The sequence below is a fragment of the Dama dama genome, chromosome 20 (assembly GCF_033118175.1).
Source record: "Dama dama isolate Ldn47 chromosome 20, ASM3311817v1, whole genome shotgun sequence".
Classification (NCBI taxonomy): Eukaryota; Metazoa; Chordata; class Mammalia; order Artiodactyla; family Cervidae; genus Dama; species Dama dama.
This window is the reverse complement of record NC_083700.1, coordinates 76584535-76602166: the sequence shown is the minus strand read 5'-3', so window position 1 is coordinate 76602166 and position 17632 is coordinate 76584535. Positions and strand designations below refer to the sequence as shown.

General features: G+C 38.8%; 1 protein-coding gene across 1 annotated transcript in view; it reads left to right on the top strand.

The window, feature by feature from the left end:
- The window catches only part of PDE4B (phosphodiesterase 4B), a 428331-nt gene that overhangs the window by 340592 nt on the left and 70107 nt on the right, over nucleotides 1-17632 (top strand). The gene's annotated exons all lie outside the window — the stretch shown is intronic.

Below are 17632 nucleotides of genomic sequence, written 5' to 3'. Positions count from 1 at the left end.
ATATCTTCTCTCTAGTATTCTGCTTTAATCTTCAGCCATGTAAGACTTTCAAGAGTCCCATTTCTTTTCTCAGAGTGACAGGCTCATCCTACAACAAGCAGAGTGACCAGCTAAAGCCAATGGCTTCCTTGAATAAATTCATTTTCATGTGATTTTGGTTCCCCTCTTCACAAGATTTCCTGAGACACTGATCATGGAAGGGAATATTACCCGTTTAGTTCTGGGCACTCAGTCAGTACTCAGACCTCATTCCTGGCTGCAGCCTGGAACATCACTTCTGGCTGGATTCACTCCTCTTTGCCTACCAAGGAGAGATCAACCAGTTCACTGCACTTTATCAATTACGGGCTGCTGATTTATCCGTTGTTCTCATTTCACATGTGAGGGACAGAGATTTGGAGCGACTTCTGTCTGCTCACATGGCTGTTGATAGAATGTGGGCGAGCATCCACATTTGACTCCCGGTCCAGAACTCTTTCCATTCCCCAGTCACTCACTTATTAAGACATTCATCAAACATGTATTAAATGCCTACACTGCATAAGTAGCTGTGACTATAGGTGAATTAAGACATATAGTCTGAGCTCAAGGCCTTTACCCTTTTTTATGTTTTTGGTTTCCAGAGGGTCTGAGTTCCATTAAGAAGAGGACTCTATGCCAGGGCACTCTCTTTACCCTGGATGGACTGGGCAATCACAACTGGTCACGTACTGCTCCATTTCTAGTATCCAAATGTATTATTCATAAACAGGTTGTTTTCTAGTTTTCTAAAATTTTTATTGGGGTTTCTCACCCAAACCTGACATTATTGATAAGTAACAGTTAAATGGGTGAGCTCTGAAGATTAAGCCACTAATACCTCAGAAAGACTCCATTTTCTCCCTAGTAAAAAAGTAACATGGATATGTATTCATGTGTGTGCCTGTGTGTGCATAGGGTATAATACTCTGAAACACTCAGAAGAAAACTGTTTGTTCATGAATGGGCCACAGTGCAAGCCTACATATATCTTCTAGACCTCACAGTGACTTCCACATAAACTTATATCAGGTTAGCAGATTTTAGTCAACTGATAATTTTTTAATAATTTAAGCACAATTTCCCCCCATAATTTAAGGACCCATTTTGGAGCTTTTTCATTTGACCAGCAAGTATTTCCTGAGAGTCTGCTGTATTCCCAGTCTGTAAAGGTTTTGGGAGACTGAATCAGAGATCATGGTCCTTAGGTAACATTTATGCTTCTTGTAGCTGTCATTCTTGCTCCAGCGTATCCTGAAGTAAAGCAGACTCATGATATCTCCATGTCACAGAGGAGGAAGCTGAGGCCCAGAGAAGTTTAGTGACATGCCAAGATCCTCAGTACTAGTGAGCAATAGGGCTGAGGCTACATCGCCAGTCTTTTTGCCACTGGAAAGTATTCTTTTATTTTAACTACACCAGATTACCTGCCCATTTCAAAAACAAGGGAGATATTAGAGAAAAATTTCTGCAAACACCTAAGTGTGACCTCATGATAGATTAATAACAATGAAATGAAAATGTTAAAGTTCATTTTAAGTGCTACCTAAAACTAGGTCGGGAGTGTATTCCATAGCCTTTCCTCCGCAATGACATAAATAAGTTCCTTTCCCAAATGACAGGTTTGGTTTTTACACCCATGAGTTACAAAGACCTTTTTCTTACAGGGATCCCTGCTCAACTTCTCCTAAGGAATGACTATATGAGAGAAATACATGTAACAACTTCACTGGGTTTTTATAACTTGAGAGAAAGCTCCTGCTAAAGTTTGGCGCTTACTACTCATCCAACTGATTAACTTTGTCTGGGAAGTGATCACCCAGAAGCAGGGAGAGATTAGGACACAGCTTCACTGGGTGAAAGTGCGGAAGGCTAAACTGCTTCCAGATTGCATTTCACTGTCCCTGTACTTGTTTCTGCAGAACTTGAGAAGGTCCTGAAACAGAAGGGACCCTTTGACTTTGGAGGCAGGAGTTGATGGAAATGCACAGTTCATCCGCAAGCCAGACGCCCTTAGCATCACCCCCTAACTGGGTGACACTTACGGTACTCTTCCCCATGGGTTTCCACATTTGTCAAGTGAGCAAGAAAGACAAAGAATTACAGATTGCCCAGTTTCGTAAGTTTCCCTGAAGGTCACCTTGTTGTGTTAGGGGCTTCCCTGGTGGCTCAAATGGTAAAGAATCTGCCTGCAATGTAGAAAACCTGGGTTTGATCCCTGGGTCAGGAAGATTCCTCTGGAGAAGGAAATGGCAAACCACTCCTGTATTCCTGCCTAGAGAATCCCATGGACTGCTAAATATTACGTGGGCTGTGGTGCCATGCAGCCTGGGAGAATCTAAAACTCTGGTCTTTTGGCTCTTGATCACTGTATTTGATTTATTTTCAGCAGATAACATTAAAATTAGCTTGTATTTGCTGAGCCAATCTGGATGGGCAACGGTGGGTGGAAACAGGGAGTGGCCCGGGCAGTGGCAGGAATTAGAGTAATAATCCTTTGCATTTTAGAGATTACAAAGTGCTTTCCTACACATTGTGTCATTGAATTCCTGCAAGTCTTTCAAGGGCATGTATTCTAAGCCCAATTTGACAAATGAGAAAATTGATGTTCTGAAAGGTTAAGGAATGGCCAGAGTTCACACACATACACATACACACACACACACACCAAATGGTAGCAATAAAAAAAGTAGAATATTCATGTTGATTCCCATAACATTGTAAAGTAATTAGCCTCCAATTAAAATAAATAAATTAGTTAAAATGAATAAAAATTAACAAAAAAAAGTCCAAAACCCTTGTTCCCTTATGCAACATACCAGAGAGTGATGGGAACCTACCAGAAAGATTTGTAGCTGTATTCAGATATATGCAACTGTTTATAGCATATTATCAACATGGGGTGTCCTTTGTGGGGTTTTAGAACGTCATTTTTTGGTTTCTCTCCGCTATTTCCTCTTGATCTGTGTAGCTCTTTCAGTTTATCACTTCAGTACCACTTCCTTCAAGAAGTCCCCAAGACTTTGTTAGGTGACCATTCTGTAGTCTTGCATGGTACCCAGTGATTATCACTACTTCATCTTCATCACTAAAATTACCCATAATGGAATATAACTGTCTAGGCACTAAAGCTAGTTATTTATAAGTCATTCGCTAATGTTTATTTTTTTCACCATTTAACCTCAACATAGCACGATAGACTCTTTCTGGATAAATATTTCTTGAATAAATGCTGCATCATCTACTGTAGCCAAAAGGGAATTTTGCTTCTACATTACCCTCAGGGTAGAAGGAGATGGAAAGCTCTTTTAAAGCCATCTAAAACAGTACCATTTCCAGGAGGAAGCTCTCAGGAAACTAAACTCTAGCCATTTGCCTAAAATGTTTGGTTATTCCCAGAAGTAAGACTTAGAGTTGGGTGAGGACTAGAAGTGTGATAAGGATGGAAATTAGTGTTTATGTAACTATATGGGGAAAGAGGTGAAAGGGGTTATTTTGGGAGTTACTGGAAAACTTAGCCATGACACCCTGCCTGCTCATATGTCTGGTGCTATTGCTGGGAACCAAGGTTCATACCAATCTACTAACCGTCAGATATCAGTTTCTGAGAAGAGACTTGAACTTGCTGTGTGGTTATTTATAACTGTATCTTCCTGTTCTCTGCCAGGTTAGAAGACCCTACAATACCACTGATTTATGTTATCAGAACCACGTATAGATAGAGTATAATAAATATGATAGATGATGAGCAAGGTCTAGGACTCACAAGTGATGTAAATATAGAACTCAGCACTTTAACATAGAACCTGTATATCCCAAATCCTTTCAAGTATCTGGGAATTAATGAATGCCTAAGTGTAATCATCATAGAAAATGAATTAGTTGAGTCTTGGCAATGAGGCCATTTCTGCAATGGCAGAATCTTAAAGGACTCGTAGTGCTTGATGAGAGTTGATATTACTGACACAGTGCTAAAACTTTCAGTGAAAGCAGTACTAGGCAGTGTGTAAACAAAGGGGCATGGCTGTGTTCCACTTAAACTTTATTTATAAAAATAGGAAGTGAACTGTGTTTGGTTCCCCAGAGTTTCCTGATTCTGATATAAATTATAGCTAGTAATTCCTAGTTTTACAATTTTATTTCCTTCTAAAAAATTCTTCCTTTATTCTCCATTGTCTACAAGTTGCAGGACAAATCCCTTAACTCTGTTCCAATCTGAGCAGTACTTTTATGCTACCTGATAGTTTATGTTCTTTTTCTCCTCATTGTGCTCCATTCACACTGTTCTGTGCTAATAATACCATACTTGATGCTTTCTGCTTACCAAATCCTATCCATCTTTTGTGGAAGAAGTTCTCAAATAGGGTAGAGGGATTATATTAGAACCATCTGGAGAGCCTTTTGACATTAAAATCTACTGTGGGCAGGAATGCCTTAGGAGAAATGGAGTAGCCATCATGGTCAACAAAAGAGTCTGAAATGCAGTACTTGGATGCAATCTCAAAAATGACAGAATGATCTCTGTTCATTTCCAAGGCAAACCATTTAGTATCATGGTAATCCAAGCCTGTGACCCAACCAGTAGTGCTGAAGAAGCTGAAGTTGAATGGTTCTATGAAGACCTACAAGATCTCTTAGAACTAACACCCAAAAAAGATGTCCTTTTCACTATAGGGGACTGGAATGCAAAAGTAGGAAATCAAGAAACACTTGGAGTAACAGGTAAATTTGGCCTTGGAGTACAGAATGAAGCAGGGCAAAGGCTAATAGAGTTCTGCCAAGAGAACGCACTGCTCATAGCAAACACCCTCTTCCAACAACACAAGAGAAGACTCTACACATGGACATCACCAGATGGTGAACACTGAAGTCAGATTGATTATATTCTTTGCAGCCAAAGATGGAGAAGCTCTATACAGTCAGCAAAAACACAACCGGGAGCTGACTGTGGCTCAGATCATGAACTCCTTTTTGCCAAATTCAGACTGAAATTGAAGAAAGTAGGGAAAACCGCTAGACCATTCAGGTATGACCTAAATCAAATCCCTTATGACTATACAGTGGAAGTGAGATATAGATTTAAGGTACTAGATCTGATAGACAGAGTGCCTGATGAACTATGGACGGAGGTTCGTGACATTGAACAGGAGACAGGGATCAAGACCATCCCCGTGGAAAAGAAATACAAAAAGGCAAAATGGCTGTCTGAGGAGGCCTTACAAATAGCTGTGAAAAGAAGAGAAGCGAAAAGCAAAGGAGAAAAGGAAAGATATTCCTATTTGAATGCAGAGTTCCAAGGAATAGCAAGGAGAGATAAGAAAGCCTTCCTCAGCGATCAGTGCAAAGTAATAGAGGAAAACAACAGAATGGTAAAGACGAGAGGTCTCTTCAAAAAATCAGAGATACCAAGGGAACATTTCATGCAAAGATGGGCTCAATAAAGGACAGAAATGGTATGAACCTAACAGAAGCAGAAGATATTAAGAAGAGGTGGCAGAATACACAGAAGAACTGTACAGAAAAGATCTCCATGACCCAGATAAACCATGGTGTGCTCACTCACCTAGAGCCAGACATCCTGGAATGTGAAGTCAAGTGGGCCTTAGAAAGCATCACTACGAACAAAGCTAGTGGAGGTGATGGAATTCCAGTTGAGCTATTTCAAATCCTGAAAGATGATGCTGTGAAAGTGCTGCATTCAACATGCCAGCAAATTTGGAAAACTCAGCAGTGGCCACGGGACTGGAAAAGGTCAGTTTTCATTCCAATCCCAAAGAAAGGCAATGCCAAAGAATGCTCAAACTACCACACGATTGCACTCATCTCACACTCGAGTAAAGTAATGCTCAAAATTCTCCAAGCCAGTCTTCAGCAACACATGAACCATGAACTTCCAAACTGTTCAAGCTGGATTTAGAAAAGGTAGAGGAACCAGAGACCAAATTGCCAACTTCCGCTGGATCATCAAAAAAGCAAAAGAGTTCCAGAAAAACATCTATTTCTGCTTTATTGACTATGCCAAAGCCTTTGACTGTGTGGATCACAATAAACTGTGGAAAATTCTTCAAGAGATGGGAATACCAAACCACCTGACCTGCCTCTTGAGAAACCTATATGCAGGTCAGGAAGCAACCGTTAGAACTGGACATGGAACAACAGACTGGTTCCAAATAGGAAAAGGAGTACATCAAGGCTGTTTATTGTCACCCTGCTTATTTAACTTATATGCAGAGTACATCATGAGAAATGCTGGGCTTCAAGAAGCACAAGCTGGAATCAAGATTGCCGGGAGAAATATCAATAACCTCAGATATACAGATTACACACCCTTATGGCAGAAAGTGAAGAGGAACTAAAAAGCCTCTTGATGAAAGTGAAAAAGGAGAGTGAAAAAGTTGGCTTAAAGCTCAACATTCAGAAAACTAAGATCATGGCATCTGGTCCCATCACCTCATGGGAAATAGATGGGAAACAGTGGAAACAGTGTCAGACTTTATTTTTCTGGGCTCCAAAATCACTGCAGATGGTGATTGCAGCCATAAAATTAAAAGACACTTACTCCTTGGAAGGAAAGTTATGACCAACCTAGATAGCATATTAAAAAGCAGGGACATTACTTTGCCAACAAAGGTCCATCTAGTCAAGGCTGTGGTTTTTTCAGTGATCATGTATAGATGTGAGAAAGCTGAGCGCCAAAGAACTGATGCTTTCAAACTGTGATGTTGGAGAAGACTCTTGAGTGTCCCTTGGACTGCAAGGAGATCCAACCAGTCCATCCTAAAGGAGATCAGTCCTGGGTGTTCATTGGAAGGACTGATGCTGAAGCTGAAACTCCAATACTTTAGCCACCTGATGTGAAGAGCTGACTCATTGGAAAAGACCCTGATGCTGGGAAAGATTGAGGGCAGGAGAAGGGGATGACAGAGGATGAGATGGCTGGATGGACAGAATTTGGGTAAACTCCGGGAGTTGGTGATGGACAGGGAGGCCTGGCATGCTGCGATTCATGGGGTCGCAAAGAGTTGGACTCGACTGAGCGACTGAATTGAACTGACTGATAGTACTTATCAACCACCATAAATTCTGATTGGCCCAGCAAGGAGGCGGAGAGGGCTTAAGAATGGATAGCTTAAGAATGTTCCTAAGCTTATCAGGTGATATACACCCTCCCCCAAACCACTGTTGAATGGCATTTCTAAAATCCCACTTCCTCCAAGAAGTCTTTCTCACCACTTTATCCCACACTCAGCTTTCTTCTTTTGGAGCCCATTAGTCTTCTTTGAACAAAAAATTCATTTTTAGCACTTACTGTATTTTTGTTTGTTTGTTTAAGAGTTTCATACATCTGCTGTGATTGTCCTAGGTGCTGGATTATAGCAGTGAATGGAATAGTAAAGACCCTTCCCTCTGAAGAATACAGTCTAGTGATAGAGAGAGGCAATCACCATGTGCCCAGAAGAGTGGAGAATATACTTGCAGATAACGGAAAGAAAACAAGCTAATGGGGTAAAGAGTGACCAGAGAGGGCAACTGGAAAGATAAGAAGGTGCTATGTTCCACAGTTTATTGTGCTAATTTTCCACAGTTTATTGTGATCCACACAGTCAAAGGCTTTGGCATAGTCAATAAAGCAGAAATAGATGTTTTTCTGGAACTCTTTTGCTTTTTTGATAAGAGAGTCAAAGGGTTTTACAGCATCTATAACTGAACTAAAATCTGAGTGTAGAGACCTTGGGGAAAGGAATTATAAGCCAAGGGAACAGCATTTTATCTTTCCTTTCTCTGAAAATACTATTGAATGTATGATGTTGGAATAGTCAGCCTCACAGATAGTTAAGAACAGTTCCCTCATTTAGGGCTGCCAAACAAAATGCAGGATTCCAGCTAAAATTGAATTTCATATAAATAACAAATAATTGTTTAGTATAAGAACTAAAAAATTACTTATCTGAAATTGAAATTTAACTGGCTGTCTTTGTTTTGGGGTTTCTTTTCTTTTTTATTTGGTTAAATTGGACACTTCTACATTTTACTCATAAGAAAAGTAATCCAGGGCAATTTATGTTTGATATCATCCAGTTACTTGGAGCCAAGTTGGAACAAACTGAATCTAAAGCAGAAGCAATTCAATTTGATGGTGATACGTTAGAAAATCTTATATTGCTTCCTAATTGTCTCCTTGGGTAGTAATTTGTCTCCCCCACTACTCCTTAAGGGCATGTCTCCTGTGATTTTTATTTTTTTGTCATACACTGAGTACAATATTAAATACTTAATTCATCCTTTTATCCCCCTTCTATTGTGAGCCTGCAATAGAAATACTGATCTGAGTGCAAAGGGGGCATGGCCTCTGCTGTACAGACAATAGGAAAAATGAGTTTATATAAGTCGCTTTTAATCAGCTACAAATATGATTGAGGGTCACCAAGAATGTGATGTCACTGCCATCTGAGCAGGGAGAGAGGGCTTCCAGATGTGTGATTCAAGGAAGACTTAAAGTAGAAGGTACCATCTGACTTGGGGCTTGACTGATGGCAAGGATTTCAATTAGGGATTACAGAGAATATCTTACAGGCAGAGAAAACAGCTCAAACCAAGACAGAGTAGTGAAAATAACAGTACTTATTTGGGGAACAAATCAATCTCTGTGTTTGCAGCTGAGATTTAGGTAAAGGAGAAGAGTAGTAGACTTGGGTTATAAAGAACTCTGAACATCAAATAAAGGTATTTGGTTGTAATAGAAAAATCATGGGAGTCATTAGAGATGTTTGAGCTGGTATTTGATGTAATATGAGCCATATGTGAAGAAAATCTATCTTTTGATGGTATAAAACATGGAGACCAGTGAGAAAGTGATTACAAAAATTCTGGTTGGTTAAACGAGGGCTTGACTATAATTTATAATGAGAGAAAGGAAAAGATGGACTAGATGCAATAGATATTTTTGAGGTAGAACTCACTGAATCTGCCAACTGGCGGGTTATAGAAATTGAGAAAAAAGGACACATGGGAGATAAAGCTGAGATTTAAAATTTAGATAACTACTAAATGGTGGTACCATTAATTAAAATATAGAAGTCAGGGAAAAGGGCAGATTGTAGGTAGGAAGAAGATAATGGCTTTATCTTTTTAAACATAGCATTATAGAATTTCACAGCTATGAAAGTCATTATGATTATGCCCAATCCCTTTGTCTCATTGAGAAGAAAATCCAGTAAGAATAAATAGCTTGCCTATGATTGCTCTGTAGGTTAGTGAAATAACCAGTCTGGGAAATCAAATGCCCTGAACAGTGTTTATTCCATAAAATGACCTATTTTATGGTAAGTTTGAGTTTGTAGTAGAATAATAATGTGGTAAGTGGCATTAGTCAATTGGAAATGTAGATGTGGCACTTCAGTAAAAGATCAGGGCCAACAATTTGGGAACTATCAAAATGAAAATAACATTTAAAGATGTTGAACTAAGTGGGATCGCCAAAGGAGAGATCAGAGTTGCAAAGTTAAGTGTGACATGTCCATGGATACTAAGGAGTACCCACTAAATTTCACATTTAGGGGGCCACTGGTTCTTGAGAGAGAACACAGTTGCCGTTGAAAGACAGTAGAAGCAGGACTACAAACATTGAAGTTTGATGGACTGGTGAGGAAGTGGAACTAAAACTTAAAGTTATTTCTCTGGAAGGTGGCAATAAAAGAAAGTTGGGATAATGTTGAAACAGGACCTAAAGAAAAACTTTTATGTTGTTGTAGGATGAGTGAAACATAAATGATCACGTAGATAAAAACAGTGAACATCATGGAGAACAAATGCTAAAGGTGTGTAAACGAGTGAGAGTAAGACTAAAACTGGGCTGGCTCAGTGGTAAAAAATTCACCTGAAATGCAGGAGATGTGGCTTCGATCCCTAGGTGAGGAAGATTCACTGGAGAAGGAAATGGCAACCCACTACAGTATTCTTGCCTGGGAAATCCCATGGACAGAGAGCCTGGTGGTCTACAGTTCATGGGGTCACAAAAAAGTTGGACATGATCTAGCGACTAAACAACAACAACAAAACTACAACACATAACTGAAATTAGCAAGGTCCTGGGCGGGGTGGGGGGGAATTGAGATTGAAAAGAAAAACAAAACAAAAGGAGGAGGAACACTAAAATGGATAGGTAAACATGAAGATAAAGAAGCCTCCTGAGGCATAAAAAGGGTGAAGCTGGTGGAATTCAAATTGACCTTTATCTTACCAGTGAAGTAGGAAATTGGATCTTTGGTAAAAGTGAGAGGGTAGATAGATCTGGGAATGGAAATTTGTAAGCTGTGGAAATGTTTTCATATACAACTATGGGAAATCAGTAGGGAGATGATAAAACTGCATTTAGAACCCTGCTGAGATTAGAGTAAGGCATTTGTGGTAGATTTAATTAAACTAGTGTGGATGCTTTTCAACTATAGAAGCAGAAGAGAAAATATAGACAATGGGAATTTCCCAGGAATTCCCAGGTAGTGGGGAATATTGTTGTTTTTTTTATTACTGTTGATGGGATTCATGTTAGATGAAGATTCAAGCAGAGTGGGCAGGGTGGGGATGAGTTAAGGGCAAAGGTCAGATTTCCAGGATTGCCTTTATGCTAGGATTTCTAATGGCTTTTTCACTCATTATTTCATCTAATCCTCATGATGAGTAATCATAACCTTTTGAAGCAACCTTATGAAGCAGCCTTTATTTCCCCAGTTTTACAGGTAGAAATCCTTAAAGTCACACTAAACAAGCAACTGCTCAAAGATTCACAGTTGTAAATGTCAGCCTTTTCTTCTTCAAGCCATGTTGGCTTTGCTCTCTGGTAGCCATGAAAAAATACAAAACTGGGCAGATAAGGTTGAGGTTAGCTGAGGAATTTCAGAATTAAAGGTAGAACACTGCCCACTGAGAAGTTTCAAAGGAAAATAGAGTGTTAGTTGCTCAGTCGTGTCCAACGCCTTGCCAACCCTGTAGACTGTAGCCCACCAGGCTCCTCTGTCCATGGGATTTCCAGGCAAAAATACTGGAGTGGGTTGCCCTTCCCTTCTTCAAGTGGTCTTCCCCACCCAGGGATCTAACCTGAGTCTCCTGCATTGAAGACAGATGATTTATGCTCTGAGCCACAAGGGAAACAGACGTGATGGAAAAAACAAGATGATAATGATAGGTGTCAAGGCCCAAGAAGTTAGAGAGTTATTTTTCCCCAGAAACATTTTATTGAAATGCAATAAAAGTACACACATCACAAGTGTAGAAGTCAGTGAATTTTTATAAAATGAGTATACCCATGCAGTCAGTATCCACAACAAGAAATGCATCATTGTCAGACCCACAAAAGGCCCTCTCAAGTCCCCTCCTAGTCACAACCCCCCCAAGGTAAGCACTATCTTGACTTCTAACATCACAGATTCATTTTTGCCTCTTGTGAACTTTATATAAATTAACTCATATTTTTATGTGCTTTTTAATATTTTATTTCTGTTGTTCAACATTTACGTTTATGAGATTCATCCCTGTTGTTTCATGTGGCAATTGCTCTGATTTAAACACCATACAGCCTTGCAAACCTTGTACCACCTTCTCTGGTGGTCAGAGAGTCTGATTATGTAAGACTTAGAAACAAAATATTATTTACCTTTCTTTTCTTTTTTTAAAAAATTTATTTATTTTAATTGGAGGCTAATTACAATACTGTAGTGTTTTTGCCATACATTGACATGAATCAGCCATGGGTGTACATGTGTCCCCCATCCTGAACCCCCCCTCCCACCTCCCTCCCCATCCCATCCCTCAGGGTCATCCCAGTGCACCGGCCCTGAGCGCCCTGTCTCATGCATCAAACCTGGACTGGTGATCTATTTCACATATGGTAATATACATGTTTCAATGCTATTCTCTCAAATCATCCCACCCTTGCCTTCTCCCACAGAGTCCAAAAGTCTGTTCTTTACATCTGTGTCTCTTTTGCTGTCTCCCATATAGGGTCATCATTACCATCTTTCTAAATTCCATATATATGCATTAGTATACTGTATTGGTGTTTTTCTTTCTTTTTTTTTTTTTTGGTGTTTTTCTTTCTGACTTACTTCACTCTGTATGATAGGCTCCAGTTTCATCCATCTCATTAGAACTGATTCAAATGTATTCTCTTTAATGGCTGAGTAATATTCCATTGTGTATATGTACCACAGCTTTCTTATCCATTCGTCTGCCGATGGACATCTAGGTTGCTTCCATGTCCTGGCTATTATAAATTGTGCTGCAATGAACATTGGGGTGCACGTGTCTCTTTCAATTCTGGTTTCCTTGGTGTGTATGCCCAGAAGTGGGATTGCTGGCTCGTATGGGAGTTCTATTTCCAGTTTTTTAAGGAATCTCCACACTGTTCTCCATAGTGGCTGTACTAGTTTGCATTCCCACCAACAGTGTAAGAGGGTTCCCTTTTCTCTGTACCCTCTCCAGCATTTATTGTTTGTAGACTTTTTGATAGCAGCCATTCTGACCAGCATGAGATGGTACCTCACTGTGGTTTTGATTTGCATTTCTCTGATAATGAGTGATGTTGAGCATCTTTTCATGTGTTTGTTAGCCATCTGCATGTCTTCTTTGGAGAAATGTCTGTTTAGTTCTTTGGCCCATTTTTTGATTGGGTCGTTTATGTTTCTGGAATTGAGCTGCATGAACTGCTTGTATATTTTTGAGATCAATTCTTTGTCAGTTTCTTCATTTGCTATTATTTTCTCCCATTCTGAAGACTGTCTTTTCACTTTGCTTATAGCTTCCTTTGTTGTGCAAAAGCTTTTAAGTTTCATTAGGTCCCATTTGTTTATTTTGACTTTTATTTCCATTACTCTGGGAGGTGGATCAAAGAGGATCCTGCTGTGATTTATGTCAGAGAGTGTTTTGCTTATGTTTTCTTCTAGGAGTTTTATAGTTTCTGATCTTATATTTAGATCTTTAATCCATTTTGAGTTTATTTTTGTGTATGGTGTTAGAAAGTGTTCTAGTTTCATTCTTTTACAAGTGGTTGACCAGTTTTCCCAGCATCACTTGTTAAAGAGATTGTCTTTTCTCCATTATGTATTCTATCTCCTTTGTCAAAGATAAGGTGTCCATAGATGTGTGGATTTATCTCTGGGCTTTCTATTTTGTTCCATTGATCTATATTTCTGTCTTTGTGCCAGTACCATACTGTCTTAATGACTGTAGCTTTGTAGTATAGTCTGAGGTCAGGCAGGTTGATTCCTCCTGTTCCATTTTTCTTTCTCAAGATTGCTTTGGCTATTCGAGGTTTTTTGTATTTCCATACAAATTGTGAAATTATTTGTTCTAGTTCTGTGAAAAATACTGTTGGTAGTTTGATAGATATTGCATTGAATCTATAGATTGCTTTGGGTAGTGTACTCATTTTCACGATATTGATTTTTTTCCAATCTATGAACATGGTATATTTCTCCATATATTTGTGTCCTCTTTGATTTCTTTCATCAGTGTTTTATAGTTTTCTATATATAGGTCTTTTGTTTCTTTAGATAGATTTATTCCTAGGTATTTTATTCTTCTCATCGCAATGGTGAATGAACTTGTTTCCTCAATTTCTCTTTCTGTTTTCTCATTGTTAGTGTATAGGAATGCAAGGGACTTCTGTGTATTAATTTTATATCCTGCAACTTTACTATATTCATTGATTATCTCTAGTAATTTTCTGGTGGTGTCTTTGGGATTTTCTATGTAGAGGATCATGTCATCTGTAAACAGAGAAAGTTTTACTTCTTCTTTTCCAATCTGGATTCCTTTTATTTCTTTTCATTTTCTGATTGCTGTGGCTAAAACTTCCAAAACTATGTTGAATAGCAGTGGTGAGAGTGGTCACACTTGTCTTGTTCCTGACTTTAGGGGAAATGCTTTCAATTTTTCACCATTGAGGATAATTTTGCTGTGGGTTTATCATATATGGCTTTTATTATGTTGAGGTATGTTCCTTCTATGCCTGCTTTCTGGAGGGTTTTCATCATTAATGGATATTTATTTTGTCAAAGGCTTTCTCTGCATCTATTGAGATAATCATATGGTTTTTATCTTTCAATTTGTTAAGGTGGTGTATCACATTGATTGATTTGCAAATGTTGAAGAATCCTTGCATCTCAGGGATAAAGCCCACTTGGTCATGATGTATGATCTTTGTAATATATTGTTGGATTCTGTTTGCTAGAATTTTGTTAAGGATTTTTGCATCTATGTTCATCAGTGATATTGGCCTGTAGTTTTCTTTTTTTGGTGGCGTCTTTGTCTGGTTTTGGTATTAAGGTGATGGTGGCCTCATAGAATGAGTTTGGCAGTTTACCTTCCTCTGCAACTTTCTGGAAGAGTTTGAGTAAGATAGGTGTTAGCTCTTCTCCAAATTTTTGGTACAATTCAGCTGTGAAGCCATCTGGTCCTGGGCTTTTGTGTGTTGGAAGATTTTTTATTACAGTTGCTATTTCCATGCTTGTGATGGGTCTGTTAAGATTTTTTATTTCTTCTTGGTTCAGTTTTGGAAGGCTATAGTTTTCTAAGAGTTTATCCATTTCTTCCAAGTTGTCCATTTTATTGCCATATAGTTGCTGATAGTAGTCTCTTATGATCCTTTGTATTACTGTGTTGTCTGTTGTGATTTCTCCATTTTCATTTCTAATTTTGTTGATTTGATTCTTCTCTCTTTTTTCTTGATGAGTCTGGCTAATGGTTTGTCTATTTTATTTATCTTCTCAATTAACAAGCTTTTAGTTTTGTTGATTTTTGCTATAGTCTCCTTTGTTTCTTTTTCATTTATTTCTGCTCTAATTTTTATGACTTTTTTCCTTCTACTAACCCTGGGGTTCTTCATTTCTTCTTTTTCTAGCTGCTTTAGGTGTAAAGTTAGGTTATTCATTTGATTTTTCTCTTATTTCTTGAGGTAAACTTGTACTGCTATGAACCTTCCCCTTAGCATTGCTTTTACTGAATACCATGGGTTTTGGGTTTTCATGTTTTCATTTTCATTCATTTCTATGTATATTTTGATTTATTTATTTTTTTAATTTATTCTATTATTTGTCAGTTATTCAGCAGTGTGTTGTTTAGCCTTCATCAGTTCAGTCGCTCAGTCATGTCTGACTCTTTGTGACCCCATGAACCACAATACGCCAGGCCTCTCTGTCCATCACCAACTCCTGCAGTCCACCCACACCCATGTCCATTGAGTCGGTGATGCCATCCAGCCATCTCACCTTCTGTCGTCCCCTTCTCCTCCTGCCCTCAATCTTTCCCAGCATCAGGGTCTTTTCGAATGAGTCAGTTCTTCGAATCAGGTGGCCAAAGTATTGGAGTTTCATCTTCAAAATCAGTCCTACCAATGAACACCCAGGACTGATCTCCTTTAGGATGGACTGGTTGGATCTCCTTGCAATCCAATGGACTCTCAAGAGTCTTCTCCAACACCACAGTTCAGAAGCATCAATTCTTCGGTGCTTAGCTTTATAGTGCAACTCTCACATCCATACATGACCACTGGAAAAACCATAACCTTGACTAGATGGATTTTGTTGGCAAAGTAATGTCTCTGCTTTTTAATATGCTATCTAGGTTGGTCATAACTTTCCTTCCAAGGAGTAAGCGTCTTTTAGTTTCATGGCTGCAATCACCATCTGTAGTGATTTTGGAGCCCAAAAAAATAAAGTCAACCACTGTTTCCACTGTTAGTGATGGGACTGGATGCCATGATCTTTGTTTTCTGAATGTTGAGCTTTCAGCCAACTTTTTCATTCTCCTCTTTCACTTTCATCAAGAGGCTCTTTAGTTCTTCTTCACGTTCTGCCATAAGAGTAGTGTCATCTGCATATCTGAGGTTATTGATATTTCTCCTGGCAATCTTGATTCCAGCTGGTGCTTCCTCCAGCCCAGCATTTCTCATGATGTACTCCGCATATAAGTTAAATAAGCATGGTGACAATATACAGCCCTTATGTCCTCCTTTTCCTATTTGGAACCAGTCTGTTGTTCCATGTCCAGTTCTAACTGTTGCTTCCTGACCTTCACACAGGTCTCTCAAGAGACAGGTCAGGTGATCTGATATTCCCATCTCTTTCAGAATTTTCCACAGTTTCTTGTGATCCACACAGTCAAAGGCTTTGGCATAGTCAATAAAGCAGAAGTTTTTGGCATAGTCAATAAAGCAGAAGTAGATGTTTCTCTGGAACTCTCTTGCTTTTTCAATGATCCAGTGTATGTTGGTAATTTGATCTCTTGTTCTTCTGCCTTTTCTAAAACCAGCTTGAACATCTGGAAGTTCATGGTTCATGTATTGCTGAAGCCCAGCTTGGAGAATTTTGAGCATTACTTTACTAGCATGTGAGATGAGTGCAATCGTGTGGTAGTTTGAGCATTCTTTGGCATTGCCTTTCTTTGGGATTGGAATAAAATTAACCTTCATACGCTTGTATTTTTAATAGTTTTTTTTTTTTCCCCTGTAGTTGATGTCTAATCTTACTGCTTTGTGATCAGAAAAGATGCTTGAGATGATTTCAATATTTTTAATATACCAAGGCTAGATTTATGGCCCAGGATGTGATCTATCCTGGAGAATGTTCCATGTGGACTTGAGGAAAAGGTGAAATTCATTGTTTTGGGGTGAAATATCCTATAGATATCAATTAAGTCTACCTGGTCCATTTTATCATTTAAAGTTTGTGTTTCCTTGATAATTTTCTGTTTAGTTGATCTATCCATAGGTGTGAGTGGGGTATTAAAGTCTCCCACTATTATCATGTACTGTTAATTTCCCCTTTCATACTTGTTAGCATTTGCCTTACATATTGTGATGCTTCTATGTTGGATGCATATATATTTATAATTGTTATATCTTCTTCTTGGATTGATCCTTTGATCATTATGTAGTGTCCTTCTTTGTCTCTTTTCACGGCCTTTATTTCAAAGTCTATTTTATCTGATATGAGTACTGCTACTCCTGTTTTCTTTTGGTCTCCATTTGCATGAAATATCTTTTTCCAGCTCTTCACTTTCAGTCTGTATGTGTCCCTTGTTTTGAGGTGGGTCTCTTGTAGACAGCATATATAGGGGTCTTCTTTTTGTATCCATTCAGCCAGTCTTTGTCTTTTGGTTGGGGCATTCAACTCTTTTACATTTAGGGTAATTATTGATAAGTATGATCCCATTGCCATTTACTTTGTTGTTTTGGGTTTGAGTTTATAAACCTTTTCTGTGTTTCCTGTCTAGAGAAGATCCTTTCCCATTTCTTGAAGAGCTGGTTTGGTGGTGCTGAATTCTCTCAGCTTCGTCTTGTCTGTAAAGCTTCTGATTTCTCCTTCATATTTGAATGAGATCCTTGCTGGGTATAGTAATCTGGGTTGTAGGTTTTTCTCTTTCATCACTTTAAGTATGTCCTGCCATTCCCTTCTGGTCTGAAAGACCAGAAAGATTGGCTGTTATCCTTATGGGAATCCCCTGTGTGTTATTTGTTGCTTTTCCCTTGCTGCTTTTAATATTTGCTCTTTGTGTTTGATCTTCATTAATTTGATTAATATGTGTCTTGGGGTATTTCACCTTGGATTTATCCTGTTTG